Source organism: Hyposmocoma kahamanoa, unplaced genomic scaffold (genome assembly GCF_003589595.1).
Source record: "Hyposmocoma kahamanoa isolate Upper Pololo Valley unplaced genomic scaffold, ASM358959v1 232, whole genome shotgun sequence".
NCBI lineage: Eukaryota > Metazoa > Arthropoda > Insecta > Lepidoptera > Cosmopterigidae > Hyposmocoma > Hyposmocoma kahamanoa.
The window spans coordinates 10319099-10337159 of NW_020653750.1; the positions used below are offsets into that span (position 1 = coordinate 10319099).

Genomic DNA, 18061 nt, shown 5'->3' on the forward strand with positions numbered 1-18061 from the left:
CCACGACATATATGAGTATTTGAATTGGCCACTAAATTACCGAAAAGGAAACTCCTAATCTATATAATTGCACTATCGCCGACGATATTTTATTTACCTGCTTCTAAATTTTAAAAAAGCTATAATTATAATATTAAACCCCTATTTTACCCATCGTACCTACATGTCAATTTCAATTGTATAGTAGTGTTGTGGAATGTTGTTCATTGTAGGTATACTTATGTTACAATTAATCAACACTTAATCTAAACATACTATGTACAATTGTTTGTTATCCCTGAAAAATAAATAAATGAATGCCAACTTCATTTAAAGTTTCTCGACTTCAATACCATATTGTGTAATACTTAATGTCCCGATATACAGTGGACCAATTCTCGTATTTCAAAATTATTTGACATCCTCCATGCCTACAGAAAATGTTACCAAATATCTAATATCCAAACAATTCATTAACTCAGAAAGCTAAGTCGAAAGATTTTGAAATCTCTATTAGTGCACGTTCCTGTTTTTATCGATTGGATTCATAACATTATCGTTTAAAAATTTATTTTTGGTAACAGTTGAGCTACTGAAAGAGTTTGTCCAGGAAAGTACTGCCATCAAACCTATTGCTGTCGCCAAGTAATGTGAGCATTACTGCGTTCCGGCTTTGAAGGATGAAGGTGCTTGTGAAATTACAGGCACAATGGGACTTGACAAATTATGTTTCAGGATGAAAGGCGCAGTGGCAGTATCCCTTGTGATCCCGTGTGATCTTTTCAGTTTAAAGTTCAGAGTGGCAACTCTATGGACAGGCGTGTCGCTTAACATCGGCACACATAAAAAACAACCACAAATCAAAACCTGTCACGTCTGTTATGATTGAAACAGCTGAATTTAACGAAACGCGTTCTTGTTTTTTCTGTGTCAATATAATATCTTTGTTATGTGTTATGATTGTTAACTAGTAAGTTGCAATATTTAGATGTTTTCTGTGTTTTATCGAAGTCTCGATCTGTACTGGCTCTGACTACTCTTTACATGACAAACGTTAAGATTCTGCTTAATCAACAAACTGTTTACTATCGAATTTCGCCAAGTTTTTTTCGAAATTTGTCTGCTGTGACCACGGAAGAAGAAAACAATGGAAGCGCCTTATGCCTCGATTACTATTAGAACCGCCGTCGCCAAAACTCACTCATTCATTTATGAACACTTTAAAATCTTGATAATGACAGGTCGTAGTTTCTAATTTAAAAGAAGTTACAAATTTTGAACTGTTAATGTAATCATATCGAGTTCTTAGGTTTTCGCATTGTTACACATAGGAAATGAAACTATTTTTCCGGATTTAAATCGCGTATATTTGTTTTTTCAAACAAACCGACGTTTCGGGCCCTTTACAGTCAACCGTGACCATGGGACCTGTAAAGGGCCCGAAACGTCGGTTTGTTTGAAAAAACAAATATACGCGATTTAAATCCGGAAAAATAGTTTCATTTCCTCTGTTAATGTAATTTAAATTTTACCCAGTTGGCACATCGTTGCAAATTCAATACCAATAATTGAAGTTACGAGTTTTATTTTATATTGAAAAGTGCTGCCATCTAGTGGCCAATAGCTGAACAACAACGAATTCGAGACGTGTATTTAGTTCTTAAAAAAAGAAGCGACCACATTGTTTACTTTCGCTTCTTGTAACAAAAAAATAATACGATAAACAGAAAATTTAAAATTTGTTGAAATTAAATGAAATAAGACACACCATCATGGATTTTGCACTCCAAAGTAGCAAAATAAGATTTCTTAAAAATTACAATTTTTCTAAGATTTTACGAGGTTTTGCGAAAGATAATTGACAACCATAACGTACAAAGCAAAATGGCGGAGTTATTTTAAGTATCCACGGAACTTCGCATACTGTTGGTACACTTCGCATACTGTTCATACTAAATTTATAAGGAAAATTCTTTAAAAAAGTTTTAAAATTGGAAGTGCAATTTAAAAACATTGTTAAATTCATAGCCTTGGTTGAATAATGCCGCATCTGCAAAATTACAACTCTCCAGTAGAGACCTTTAAAATACTTATAAAAGTTCACTTGAACATAATTTGTTTCATGTAGTTCGTGTTATTTTTATGTCTTTGTGACTTGTGTAATACCAAGTGTGTGATTTGTTTTTTCATAGTAACCAACATTTCGATCTTTACAGGTTCCATGATCACAGCTGAACTCGATATCTTTTCAAAGAAAAGAAAACAAAAACCATTTGTTTCTTTATGTAATTGTCATGACTTTAAATTAACTGGTTCAAGCAAATTGATCGAAATTATTCAATAATGACATCGGAAACTGATTTTTCGGATCTTGATAGCGTATTTTTTTTTTAAAGAAACCAACATTTCGGCCCCTTTACAAGTCCGATGGTCACGTTTTTTTAAAATCTAGTTTTAAGAGGCCTGAAACGTTCGGGCGTTTATATCGGCCTTATGGTTACGTTAAAAAACAAATATGCGCAATTTAGATCCGAAAATATAGTTTCATTTCCGATGTGTTTTAACAATCGCGAAAACCTAAGGACTCGATAATGGTTTCTGAAACACAAAAAAGGAGAAGAAGCTTAACGCACGAGGTGACAATAGTAGAGGCAAACTCACTTGTTGATACTTTCCAACAGACTAACTTTAACTTATTCTGTCTGAGAGGGTGGATGAAAACGTATGTATTGTATCAAAGTAAGTAGATTAATGTAACATAATGTTAATTATGTTTAGTAAGAAATTATTGTTGTACATTTTTATTAATACAAAAATGAAATCTAGTCGGGGTATTAAATGCGAAATAATAAATAACTACCTGTCTATAAAGGTAACTTATAAGTAGTGAATTACATAAATATAAGTAGCCAAATCAAATTATCTAGATAGGCACTAATCCTGATTATCTCCATTGTTTCCTCAAAAGTGTGCTGAAAATAAACGTGGACACGCAATCAATAAACGTGGACGTTTGATATTTTATTTTGATTGTGACGTAGTGCATCAGGGGTGGACAGTCAGGGTGGCCGTGATGGGGGGCCGCGCCATCGCCAGCCCCCACCGAGCTCCACTCAGTATCGAGACTTCACTAAGAATACAAGCGCTCGGTGGCGCAGCGCGCCGCGTTTACATTAACACTTTTACTTCTCAACAAGGTAATTCTATTACACTTCGTGAACGCGGGAACGTATTTTAAAATATTAAATAACATGATAATATCAAAAACATGCAAATTGAAAGTGATGTCGGATTGAAAATCCCAACGGTAAGTGTATAAAATTATTAAAATAGATTATTGTTGTATTAAAATCGAGAGTACGTGTCAGATTCGAATGCTGAGTGAAAGGAAATTCTTTGTTAAATTACGTGATTATAATAAGTTAAAGAACAGTTTTTAGGTTTCATATTGAGACTAACTATTGAAAAATTAGGAACATATGTATAACTTTGCTCTTATAATATTATTTTCTTCCTGTAAAATACAAAAGTGAACTTAAAGTTACTATAATATTGTTTTTGAAATCGAATGATTATGCCTATTATATATAAAAGATGTGGTTAAAATGTTGCTGATAAATCGTAATAGCAAATCGGGAAACTAGATTACGTCCTTGGGATTATGATTGCTATTCGTCAACGTTAAAACTTTAAAATTACTATGAATGGTTTATTTTAAAACCGTTTTAAATGTTGAGTATTTCTTAAGATATAGCTTACTTGCATTGCATATTTTTTATATTAAACATAATATAGAGGTATATGCAGATAAACTTCTATATTCTATTACTTATGAAGTTATTATTTTCCATAAAACCAGCCGCATTTTTTTGTATATGGCGTAGGCAAATTGTAAAGTTATATACTTAATATAAAACGTGATAAAACCAACATTTTTATCAACGTGGTTAATGCTTGTTGTAAATCAAGAAATACAGGGTTGTCCAAATGTAAATTACATTTAAGTATCTAAATAATAAAAGTTATAAGAATAAAATTATTTTTGAAATATCCGCTATTGACAACAAAATTGTTGCCAAATGTATACCTTCCCTTAGTAGGGGGGTTGCTGGAGCAACAGGGCGATCTCTCCCCACCTACCGTCGACGAGGTGGGTAGCTTCCTCCCAACAAGGAGCTGGGAATGGGAGATGCAACGGGCTCACCCTGGACGCGAATCAAAGTTATTGCATCAGTTATGTAACGCACTACGAACGGATCGGCAATCGGTCATGTCATCTCACTAGAAAAATTAATAGGATGTCGCATTCTTATGGAAAAGCATTGAAACTGTGTCTTTGTTCTAAATGTAGAAGAAGGCGCTATATTTCGCTGCCAATTTTTTTTTGTTAGTGTTCCAATTTGAAAAGACAAAGAGAACAGAAAAAGTGTTTTTTTTTCTTTTACCAAGACTCGTAGCAATGAAATGAGCTATTAATTCAAGTAAGTTAATTTATATTATATAAAAGATATTATTTATTTATTAAAACAAATTGTGTCTGGATTGTAAATTAGACATTTATAGTTTTAAAAATAAACAATCAATAAAAGATAATAATAGTAAATAACAGTTACATATTCTATTTATGATTACAACGTCAGGTAGTAAAGATACGTAATTTTTATCGCGTTTCTTTGTCGGTTAAGGTTTCATACACTCACAGGCAATAAGTTCGTGCCATCTTCAATTTATTTTAATGAAAACGAAATAGGATTAAGAGTTGAACTCTCAAAATTTAGTTTTTGCGTTTACTTACTTACGTACAGGGTCAAGAGCACGTCAAACTTGACACTTAAGATTTAAATCCTACTCTATGCCGCTTACGATAAGAACGGTCCAAAGTACAAAGTGTCAAGCTTGAGATGCTCTTGACTGTACATAGATATACTTCACGCCCTGTTCCCATAGGGGTAGACAAAGACCACAGCCTTCCAATTGCAATTTTCTCGACCCAACTTTTATTACATCAACTTGCATCTATGATATAATACGCGTTAGTCGATTAGGGGTACTCGTGAACTGGTCTTTCATAAATGACGTCCTCATTTTTTTCGGCCCTTACCAAGTTGCGTGGTTTCGTCAATTTTCTTTCTTTATGTACTTATCTAATATTTTACCGTAAAAATTTAAAACATTTGTTGCAATAGTATTTTTTTATTATTAAAATATGAGTGTGTATTTCATCTCCATCGCGCCTGATGGAAAGTGACGATGAGATCGGCGACGATGGAGCACGCACGTCTAAATAATAACTATTCACTCTCGCCTTGAAAAGGTCCAAGTTACACCGTTTTTTTATTATTATTATAACTCCGTTACAACTACAGCAAAAAAAAACTAACAGTTAGGACTATTGTCACTTTGTAAAGCAATTTTGCAATTTTTGTAATTTTGTAATTCAGTTATTTGACTGTTAAGAGTGAATATATATTTTTTTGTAAAATAAATTGTTGTGAGTTGTTGTTAATTATTTTCATTTTTTTTAATGCACACAATTATAGCCTCGCAACAGGGAAATCCTGTATCGCGGGTGCCATGAGCACACACATAGACAACCACTAATTACACCTAAAGTCACGAGATAAATAAATGTAGGCCATACAAATATATCTCCTGGCCCGGGAATTGAACCTGGAACCTGTGCGTTATTAAATGTCTATAATATATTATATTACATTTCAACATTTTGTAAACACCCAAATTTCATTAACCGTAAGTGTATTTGCATTGTTTTTAAAGCAGCTCACGGACTTACGGTTAAATAAACGAACAGCTTATTTAAACTTTGAACTTAGTATCATCACCGATATGCCAACGAAATGCAGTCATTATAACTTATATATGACGAATATAATATTTAATTACTACTATGTATTTTAATCTTGACCTTATAAATATATAAATAAATTGATCTTTGTATTCATCATAGCAAAAATAATGGAATTATTTCAATAAAAAAATCTCAATAAATACATTTGATCGAAAAGCGACATCTGCGTCAGTTGTGATACCTGTAAAGGTATCCGCTGCGTTGAGGTTATTAAAAAATCTCTCACTAGATGTCACTAGCGGCGTCGAATGCCGAAAGCCAGTACAAAGATCTATAACAGAAACACATAGGAGACTCGGTAACTGGACCCATGGCTCAGGTGGTTAAAGCAATGTTACGGTGCAGCTTGGACGTGGGTTCATGTCCCACCGGATCGACGAAAGTTTTTATGAGATCTTTGTATTCATAACCATAACAAAACTAGTGGAGTTGTTTTAAAAAAAAATCTCAATAAATATATAGTGTATTACGATATTTATAATGAAAATTATGGAATAAGTTTATCAACCCTATTATGGAGCCAAGCAGATAATTAAACTCATTCTACATCATAGCTATGTTGAGACAGTTCAGTATGAGGGAAAAGTTACCTTCTAACTCAATGTTTAACGTGGCTTTTTATTTGTACGCCATTGAGTTAGCTTGAAAAATCCTTGCTGAAAGAATTTGAATATGACAATTAACTATGTTTTTTAGGGTTATTTAAACAAAGGTCTTAAAATACTTGGCGATTATGCACAGTTGCAAGCAAACACCGACATGTTTTTAAGGTCACAGGTGTCGAAACGTGTCGAAACAGTGCATATCGAATTCTACTTTATAATCATGCAATGTTGTGTTCAATTTTGCTCGCGCTGATTCGTCTTTAACAGGTAGGTAGCTCTTTCGATCCTTGTCTGCAACTGTATACGTACTATCGCTAAATATTTTAAGATTGATAATAAAATAGTGCTAAAAATATTATAATATTGGAGTTAATTGCTAAAAGCCTTCTCCAAGTGCTTCCATTTCGGTTTTCTGCAGTGTATGCATTACTTTACCGTGCACTGTATCAACTAACATGCATCACACTACTGGGCACGGGTTTCCTCTAATGAAAAGATGGATACAACGTTCCCCACGCTAGCATTAATGTAACTGCCTCCGTGGCCCAACGTTTACCATGCCGGACTGCTACGCAGAGGTCACAGGTTCGATTTCCGGGCCGGGAGAAATATTTGTATGGCCTACATTTATTTCTCTCGTGAGTTTGGGTGTAGTGTGTAGTTGTCTATGTGTGTGTGCATGGCACCCCTGACACAGGGTTTCCCTAGTGCGCTGCGGAACTATATTGAGTGTGTGCATTATTATTATTAACGCAAGTTGAGGATTTAAAATACATGTAGGAAATAATTTGCGACAACTTTTATAACGATGTTTTTCATAATCATCATAATCAGGTTACTATTGTATTTCAAATTCTTTCTATCTTGCAGTTGGTTGATAAATGTTATCAATAGGCAATAAACAAATTACAAGTATAAATTGTTAGTGTCTAAGTATAAATACTTGAACTAACAAGTTATTTTGTTATAATTATTGATACAAAGATTAGAAAAAATTCCTTCGATCCGGCCGGATTCAAACCAGCGTCTCCTAGCAAACCGTGGCAGAAACGCTATGCCAACTAAGCTACGGAACGAACCAAATTATTTGTAACAAGTTATTTTTATGGAAATTGTTTTATAGTCTCCAGTAGCAGTATAGCTCCTTGTGAAAGATTTCGTCCTAGGAAGTACTGCCATCGTACTTATTTCTGCCGCCCAGGAATAATGTGATCATTACTGTGTTCTGGTTTTGAAGGGTAAAGGTGCTGGTGAAATTAGAGGTATGTACATGGGACTTGTCAACTTATGTCTTAGGGTGACGAGCACAATGGACTACCATTGCGATCTTGCGGTTTAAAGCTCTAAGTAGCACTACACCTGCTATGGACAGGCGTGTCTTACTCACTTGGTATCATGAAAAAAAGAGATTAGAAACTTGGATCCACAATTTGTTTGGGCCATACTGATAGATGTTAAGCGAGAGTCAGAATGACGGGTGCTTAAAAAAAATTTACCTCCATCAGAACGAAGTTATAGCAATCAAAGTTACACCCGCCATATTAACAGTCAATACGGCTTAGTTTATTAGTTTTAATAATCTCAGTACAGAGTACTAAAACCAACCTCAAAAGTTCGTGGAATTACATCTATTTCCCAAGTTTTATTGAAATGGGACGATTGTTGACGTACCCTCTTTCCAACAAAAAAAGAATCATCAAAATTTGTTCATAAATGAGTTGTCGCGTAACATACATACAAAAAAAGAACACAGTCGAAATGAGACACTCATCCTTCTTTTGAAGTCGGTTAATAATAATAAATAATAGATATCGTACAGCACTGCTGCATGAGAGGGCAGTCAAACCCGTTTAAGATATTTTTTTATATTATTATTACATTCAATGAAAAAAAAATCTACAAATACTTATAGTATACTTTATTCACAATATACCTATACTTCTTTGCTCAGTCTTTTGCCAGACTAAGAACTAAGAAATAAATAGAATAATAATGTAGTACTATTTATAGAAAGTGTTAATATTGTGGACAAAAACTTGAGCAACAAGTCGATAGTAACTAGAGATTCTCAGGACGGAAGCACGAACGCAAGCGAAAGTGGTATTTACCTTCACTTTTAGTTCGGTATTAAGGCATTGACGTAGTCTGGTTAGGCTTTGTCGAGACCAAAACTATTTATGTAACCACATAATTATATAACATAGTATAACCTAGTAGCAGTAGAGCTCCTTCTGAAAGAGTTCGTCCAGGGAAGTACTGCGATATTGCCTATTTCTGCAGCCAAGCAGTAATGCGAGTATTACTGCGTTCTGATTTTGAAGGGTAAGGGTACTGGTGAAGTTACAGCACATGGGACTTGTCAACTTGTCTCAGAATGACGGGCGTTGTGGCAGTGCCCCTCAGATCGTTGCTATTTAAAGCTCTGAGCGGCACTACAACTGTTATGGACAGGCGTGTCGCTTACCACCAGGCGCACGACTTGTTCGTCCTGTCACCTGATATTATAAAAAAAATTGTTTGAAACATCTGGTATATTATCTTCCCTACATACATTGAAATTGAAAAAATTCTTATCAGTATTAGAATATTATAATAAAACTCCACTTTTTTAGAACTTTGGGATAATAAACACACACACACACACACACAATAGCATCTACAATATTCCACGCGTCAAAATCACAAGAACGTCAATCACTCTTTTTAAATTTTCGTTTAACATCAAAGAAACGTTCAGAAATCATACTTACAACAACAAAATGATATAAAAAACTGACTTCAAAATCTAACATCTAACGGAAGTAAATTACAAAGGCAAAATATGTTTTTTTAATTGTTGATTATAATTTAGTATCTAAAAGCACATAAAAGTCTATAGAAATCTAAAAAAGTTGAACTATATTGTGTTTGGTTCGCCTCTATGTTGAGGGTTCTGTGGTAGGTTCTACTGGCGCTTGTTTTGACTGATTTTGTTCTAACGACAAATATATAATTAAAAACAGCAAATTTATTATTTCTAACACAAACAAACCAAGATTTCGGGCTCTTTACAGGTCCTATGGTCATGGGCGACTAATATGATATTTAACCATCAACCAGTTATGTAGGTGTCATATATAACCTGTAGTTAAAAAAAATTATTAATTTAACAATTTTATCTTTATTTGCCAAAGAATTACTTATCCAATTTACGCTCTTTTTTTAATTTTTATAAATTATACTACATAAGCTGTCGAGAAAACATTAACAAAACAAAATTTGAATTTTGGACTTATTTGGGCATGCTTTTGACTCTTTACAAAAAAGTAAATAAAATAGATATATGTATGTAAGAGGCAGATACGACGTGTAATTAAAATTGACGTAAATAAAGTTCATTTTTAATCAGGGTAGAGCTTGTGAACGAGTTCGTTTATTTCGACTGCCACCACCTTACCGCCAAGCAGTAATGTGAGCATTGGTGGTCAAGCAGTAATAAAAAGTGAGAATTGGTGCATTCCGGTTTTGAAAGGTGCTGGTGGAATTACAGGTACATGGGACTCAAATCTTTGCGATTTAAACCACTGAGTGGCACTGCTATTTCTATGGACAAGCGTGTGATTGGTGCACGATTTGTACATCCCGGCACTTGGTTTTTTTTAAAAAAAAAAAGGTTTATAGCACTATGGTTTACAGACCTAAACCTTTTAATCTAGCTCTAGCCCGTTTCCATGTTCGTAATACACGCTGTTCCTTTGTATAATTACGTAAGCATCTTTAAAGATCGGTAAATATATTCGTTATTGTGATATTTCGTATTGAATACAATGTTAGTTATGCATGTACTTATTTACCTATGATGATGAATAAATGAATATTATTATTATTACATACCAGTACTAACTCTCAACCAAAATCAATTATTACCATGTGGAAAGTACGCATAATATCTGTGTACACCCTTATACGTACCTGTACATAGATATAGTTTAACCCAGATTCTACGTTACTACGCAGAATCTAGGCTATGAACATTTTCGGGGAACTACACCAGGACTGAATATCGTAACTTGGTCTCTGACTGATTTCCTATTTTGTTATCGTAATTCCGTCGGCAATAATAATAATAATAATATAATAATGATAATAACACACACACTCAACATAGCCCCGCACTAGGGAAACCCTGTGTCGCGGGTGCCATGGACACACATAGACAACCACAAATTACACCCAAACTCACGAGAGAAATAAATGTAGGCCATACAAATATTTCTCCCGGCCCAGGAATCGAACCTGGGACCTCTGCGTGGCAGTCCGGCATGGTAACCGTTCGGCCACAGAGGCAGTTGAATGAAGTTGTTACCTAATCCTTTGATAGATCAATATATTAATTAAACACTTTTAATTTGATTGCTTTATCGTTAGTGTAGGAATTCTAAATATCCTATAGTGAGAGCTCAGGTTATAGTGGAATATTTGCTTTTACAAATTTATTCGCTCTCTTCTCTTCCCAGCATAATCCTCTTTCGTATAATTGCGTTTTCCATGGCTGGGTATTAAAATCTCCTCGACTCTGATAATTCGAAATCGTTTTTAATATTTCAGTTAGTTATTTATGCTATATTATTACTTATTTTTTATGAAACCTAGTAACGGGAAGAACAAGTCGTGCACCTGGTGGTAAGCGACACGTCTGTTCATAGCATTTGCAATGCCATTCATAGCTTTAAATCGCAAAGACCTGAGACATAAGTTGACAAGTCCCATGTGACTGTAATTTCACCAGCACCCTTAAGATACTTTTTAAAACCGGAGCACAGTAATGCTCATTATCGCCTGAGGGTAGAAATAAGTACGGCGGCAGTACTTTCCTGAACGAACTCTGTCATAAGGAGCTCTACTGCCACTGAAAATGTTTATTAAAAAAAAATGCATTTATTACGGACTACAACAAGATCCATAAAAATGTGAGTATTACAGCAAAAAGTTAAATGACTATGTTAGTACGTAAACTTAAATGAAGAGAGGACCAGTGCCTTAGCAGTCCACTGTCCCATCTGTGCGCAACAATGTCAAGAGTTTGTGGTAGCTGGCGCGCACCCTACGCATTGTCGCGGCGCAGCGCTTGCAACAGAACCCTGAACGCGTCGTTGTACTGTACACGCATTGCATTTAGTGACTTTTACAGATGTACAGTGATGTGCAGTAAGGTTTAAATAAAGTCACTTTTACCTGTGCCGTACATCGACTGAATCTACGCGCTATCATATTAGCTCTCATTGCTAATGCTTTACGTTCCCTCTCAACATCTGCGTTATCACGCAGATCGTCTGTTATAAAGTGACCAAGATATTTAAAGGAGGTCACTCTGTTCAGCTGTTGACCGTTAAGCGAATGGGGGGACATGTAATGGGTACTTACTTCCCGCCTTAAAAACATATATACTCTTTTGAGCACCTTATATTTAAGATTATGCTTCATGGCATACGATTCGCACATGTCTATAAGTACTCTTAAGCCACCAACAATTGGGTTCAGCAACACCATATCAACAGCGTAACTTATATTATTAAAGCAGACTCTGTCTATTTGGCATCCGACATGCGTGCTGCTAAGCTCACCTATCAGGGCATGAATGTACAGATTGAATAATTTTGGCGTGGTGAGTCCACCTTGCCTTACTCCGCACTCCAGACCGTACTCATCCGACAAGACGTCACTCCATCGGTCACAGTTTCTCTGACCCGCGTACCAACTTCCAAACAACCGTGTAAGCTCCCTGGAAATTTAACCTCGTCAAGCAATTTTTAGGTTACATTTTACTTAAATTTGTATTGAATTGATATTCAATATGTTTTTGTGAAATTACTCTTCTAGTTTATTGTAATTATTGATATAAAGATCGAACACAAAAATCCTTCGAACCGACGTCGACTTTTTAGCCCTAGCGCCATCTATGAGAAATCTATGAAAGTATTTCTCATTCATTTTACTTTATTAGTGTCATTTTACTTATTAAATGTTACTAGAGGAATGAAGACGGTACATAGAGTTTTAAATCGCATCGACGCACCACCTCCGTACCTATAGTATCCGCCTGAGGTTTCAGACTTCGGATCTGAACCTTGAAACGCAAGCATACTTAAATTACTGTTCCAATTGTTCAATATTTAGTCAGCTGACGTCGCACTGAAACGACTTCGTAATTAAAGTACATTGATACACGTACAAAACGTGTTTGCACCACTTTGTAGATAAAGCATGTTTATTAGATTTCGATATGACATAAGAAACATTATGTTGAGTTGGTTATTTTTTTTATAAATATCATTATAAAGTAATCTAAAACGGCGTTGTTTGTATTGCGCATACAAAGCCTGTGCCTGGGTAATCGGGTTCTAAAGAATAAGTGTAAAACGTCATTAGCGTATGTCATGAATCATGTATACGAGTAGTTTCTTTTTACTGATGGCCCAACAGTTATATATTAGCAAAACAATACATATTTAAAATTAAACTTGTAACTAAACCTACAGTCCAAATCTCAAATATATTTTAAACAAAAATCAGAATAGATATATACTACAATACGAAACTTCAAGCTATAAAAATAACAAAACACACTGCATAATATGCAGTACCATACAAAGTTATTTTTAAAATATTAACAACCATCCAGAAATATAATAATATTATTATTAACATCATAAACAACAACTTTTGATCCATGACTTTTTAAAAAACGTAAGAAATTTACCATCGAGTATATAACCAGAAATAGAGACGAAATGTCATTTAATTTGTTTGAAAACTATTCCACCAAATCATTACTGTGACAACTGCTCTCCGATTGGCCAGCCCGAATTCGAAACAATTGACGGGTGTCGACAATTGTTTCATTTCAATAGGACCTATTTAACTAAAGCTTTGTTATAATGGACGAAAATTGCAAAATTACATCTTTAATATTTAGCTAATTTAATCAGTTTATTTTATAATTAGATGTTTTGCTGTTTTTCTCACACCACCGAATAGAACAGCCCACATTGTTTGAGATATTGTCTTTTTTATAAATATAACAAACCACTCGGGTTGAAGACCCGAAGAGTGAGACATAGTCAATCACTCATTCTTCTCAATCGAAATCATACGTTCAGAACGGTAATTCTACAGAGTACTTATACAGGGGCATAAACACATTTTGATATCCTAATTAATGACAATGCCCTATAAACACATTTTGATGTCCTAATTAATGACAATCTTTATTACAATAAATACAAAATATTTTTGGAATATACAGAGACGTACACATAGGTCAATTATTGGCGCTGTACTATTTCAGTTTTCTAATTTGTGATTTCAGCGCAAACGAGAGTTGAAATTTAAAAGTGATATGTGTGTATGATGAGGCAAATGGCCTAAGGGCCCTTAAGGTCCCCTAATATCATGACATATCACAACATGAGTTGCCAGGGATTGATGGGGCCATCGTATTACGTCTCTATTTCTGGTTATTAACTCGATGAAATTTAACAAAAAAACTTTAAAAACTTACACTTTTAATTTTTTATTGTACTATCTGACTCTTTTTAGCGCTGTATTTGGTAGTAAGGTAAGATTAAACATGCAAGCGTACTCCGCGAGGACTTCCGCTCCCATCCTGCACAGAGTTATTATTTATTTTTGCATGAAAAATAAATTTGGTGAATTATTAAAACTCATGGAACAAAAGTTGTTGTTTATGATATTAGTAATATAGTCCTGCGTGGTTGTTTTGTTAGTTATTTAAAAATAACCCTGCATCTATCCCATGCTAACTATAACTATATATATTTAATTTATTATAACATCAATTCCTACAAAGGGATCAATAGATAGGTCGACAGAGGATGATCGAGAGCCTAAAACTCTACAATTCGAGAAATGCACATTTCATTTTCAAATATTCTTGACATTGACTTTACAAAACCTACCAACCGATTATAATTCTCAAATGGAATTCTCCATTGTTTGTAATTTTCCGCGTAGCCAGCTTTTAAGTTACGCAACAAATAAAGTAGAGCCCCACTTACGTTCGTGATAAGCGTAAGTGGGGCTCTGCTGAGCAAGGTGAAAGTATACCCGTAAGGTCGTCCACAGACCTGTGAGCAGTCGTTCACGTAGCGCAGGCCTCTCCATTCGCTAAGAGTTGGTGTAGGTTTTTGAGATAAGAATATGACCGGGTAGATTATTTACTGCCACAATCGTTATTACAAATAAGAAATTTTGAAGGTGTGGAGAGAATCTGCCGGTCAGTCGGTGTTTTTATCTCCCCAGCTTAACTTTAGGTTATACGTTGTATTTATCCAAATTTTGTATAAAGGCTTCACTTCTCCAAGAATACTTAACCTATTAAGTATCCGCAAAAAAGGAATGAATGTTTGTAACCAGGACCGGATTTAAAATTTGAATACTCCTAATTCCAAGAAGTTTTTGAATATATATATTTATGTTACTAAATAAGTTTATTTAGAGTCATGTTGTACTAGTGCGCTCTGAGTGGCACTGCAACTGTTATAGACAGGCAGTATATATAGCTTACCATCAGGCGCACGACTTGTTCGTCTCATCACTTGAATTATAAAAAAAAAATAGTAAAATTTATATCTATTCAAGGTTCTTCAGCTCATTTACGTATCAAAGCTGGACTCGAGTTTCTTCTATTGAGAGGGATTAAGCCACCACGCTGACCCATTGAGGGTGGGGACTTCACGTCTCTTCGATCGATGATTGAAATTTAACATTTTTGGTCCATTCATCCCTTTTGGTCCTTCTCTTTCGTAGAACACATTATTGACAACATTATTAAAATACATAAACATCTTGATTTTTAGCATAGTCGAGTAGAAATAGAAATAAGTGCTAAATAATAAAGGTGCGTCGAAATTCCTTGTCAATTTTTCATTCTTCACGTTGTCCAATGACGAGTGTCAAATTTCTTGTGAGTGCCATATTATATAAAATAGTGATGATGTAAAGCTTTAAGTGGTATCCTTGTAGAAAGTTCATCGAAACTAGTATCTCTATTAAGAAACATATCTTGCATTTACTGCCTTAACGCTTAGCAATACGGTCATCTGTTGCACTTTATGCTTGTCTCGTATCTATGTGGTTGTAGCAAAAAGTATTTTAATTTTATAATACTCCGTAATATTTACAAAAAAATAGTGATGTTAATAGAAAGGAGAAGAACAACAGTGGTCTGTTGATACGTTTATTGAAAATTAATTGGCTCAGTGAAAGTGACAGGTCAGAATGCCGATGTTGTACTTGTGTTTCAAATAGTAAACAGTAGTATAATGGTTACATCTTACAATAAGATTTAAGCTGCTATCAAGGTAAAAGACTCATTAGAACACATTGTTTGGCGTTCACAACAGGACTTATTGTCTATGTAGTTGCCGTTGTCAACATCCCTATTGTGCAAGTTAGAAAAACTAATGTACTACCACTGAAACGTATATGTGAAATCTTCATTGAGCTAGCATAGGGAATATGGCATAAGAGGTCATTCTTAGGTTAGTGTTCTTTGCCTAATTTCCGTGGTAACTTTTATTATTTTTAAATATTCAATCGTGAAATATGAAGTTGTTTCACGATTCTATTTGAATGTTAATAATATACTCGAATATATAAATAACAACAATTGCCAAATGGAAATTAGACAGAGAACATTAACTCGAGAATGCCAAATGCCAAACTGAAGGACTCTGCATCGAAGAGACGAGCAACAAGCAATATGACGTTTATAGTTTTTTAAAAGTTGATATTCAAAATGACAAACAGTCAGACAGCCCACCTGATGTAAAGTGGCAAAAGATATTTGAGACGATAAGAGTCAGTGTCTGTGAGAGATAAGTTTAAAGAGATTAACATTCTTACACTAACGACAAAGTTGCGTTTTTGAAAATGTTATATAATGTTATGAAAAATACTAATTTTTATGAAAACTAATGACAGACATTACATTAATACGAGGAATAAAAATAAATTACCTGATAGCCGTCTTCATAAAGTCTCAAATTCGGCAATGTATATGGTATACATTATACGTATACGCTTCTATAATTAGATTCCGATTGATATTCAAAATTTGCCTTCAAAATTCAAAAAGGTTAATTATACGGCTTCTGCGTACTTGAATGACAAAAAACCGTGGTGGTAAAATTGTAATGATAAATGTATTCAAATGTATATTTACAAAGAACAACCCCTAGAGTTTCTTTATCATTCTTTTCGGGGAATCAGCCTTACGAATGAGCAGTAGAGTTTAATCAGTATGACGATTTCAAGTGTAATTTGCTTAAGTGTATATTGCCTAAGAAATAAAGATTATTTGACTTTGACAAAGTTCATAAAAAATACATAAGAAATGAAACTGTTCGTTTCCGAATCTAAATCGAGTACATATTTGTTTTTTCAAACAGACTTCAAGGTCTTTACAGGTGTCAGGTTAACAGGTCAGCTCTTTTCTAATTTCAGGAGCTTGGTAGCAAAAACAATTTTTACTGGCAAGCCGACAAATGATATATCAATCGCGAAAACCGAAAGTCTTTATATACATCTCGATATAAACTTCTTCTTTTTTGAGTTTTCCGCTTAGTAATTGTACCTAGAGGCTTCTGTTTTCAAGGAATAAGAAGATACTTATATTATTTATCTAGTTCAGTTAAAAGGTTTTACTTTAATGTCAAACGTTATGTCGTTACCTTTTTAATGTCAAGCTTTACCTCTTTTTCTTGTGCCCTGGCTCCTAATGCTTAGAGTTTGTACTGAAACGTGATTCTTTTGAAGATAGAGCGTATTGTTGTTTAACATTGTGTATCACGTACGTTTCATTTCACGCATTACGAACTTTCGCCTGCATGCATATATCCTTATGATGTTTTCCTTCACATATTGAGCAAGTGATATTAACAAACGAGATAGACAGATTATTGTTAATATATTACGGTAGATACGAGCTGTCTTAGCATTGCTCGCACGCATCGACTCGGCGTCACTGACATTACAACTTAAAATGTCACGTAAATGTCAACGTTTGATCACGTCGTAAAACTTAAGCAGTTTTCAGTTTCAATGTCATTGTGCAAAAATTATGGATGAAATTCATGCAAGCTGCCAATATTATTTTTGAAATATTGAACTCTTATGTTGTTTATTCTGCGTTTCGTTTTGTAATTTAAAATATTATTTTATAAGATAAAGTTATTAAGAAGAACTTTTTTCATTACATCACTGTAATTAAATTTTTTCATTACAAAACTTAAAATAAAAAAAAAACGTATTTCCTGCTTCTCTAAGTGTTTATGAAAATACGGTTAGTCTGGTGAAATAGAGATGTAATACTAGTCACGATATTGCAGTAATTTTAATTATTTAATAGTTTTTGGGACATATATTATATAAAATACTAAAAACCATAATATAATGTAGGCTATTTATAGTGGCTCAAAAAAAATTTAAGTAAAGAACATCGAAATAATTTCGCGAAAATCAAAACTTTAAAAGTAATTTCTTCGCACTTTTTTGAACATTTTCTACTACTATTATATACTTTTTGGCTATCAACTTGGTTCTAAGC

At 34.1% G+C, this 18061-nt stretch overlaps 1 protein-coding gene across 1 annotated transcript in view; it reads left to right on the top strand.

Annotated features, from left to right (window-relative positions):
• The first annotated feature begins 3049 nt into the window (after window positions 1-3049).
• LOC113228498 (basic helix-loop-helix transcription factor amos-like) overlaps window positions 3050-18061 on the top strand; it is a 33831-nt gene continuing 18819 nt past the window's right edge. The window contains exon 1 of the mRNA XM_026461827.1: window positions 3050-3286. The gene's annotated coding sequence lies outside the window, so the exon portion shown is untranslated. The remainder of the gene's footprint in view (window positions 3287-18061) is intronic.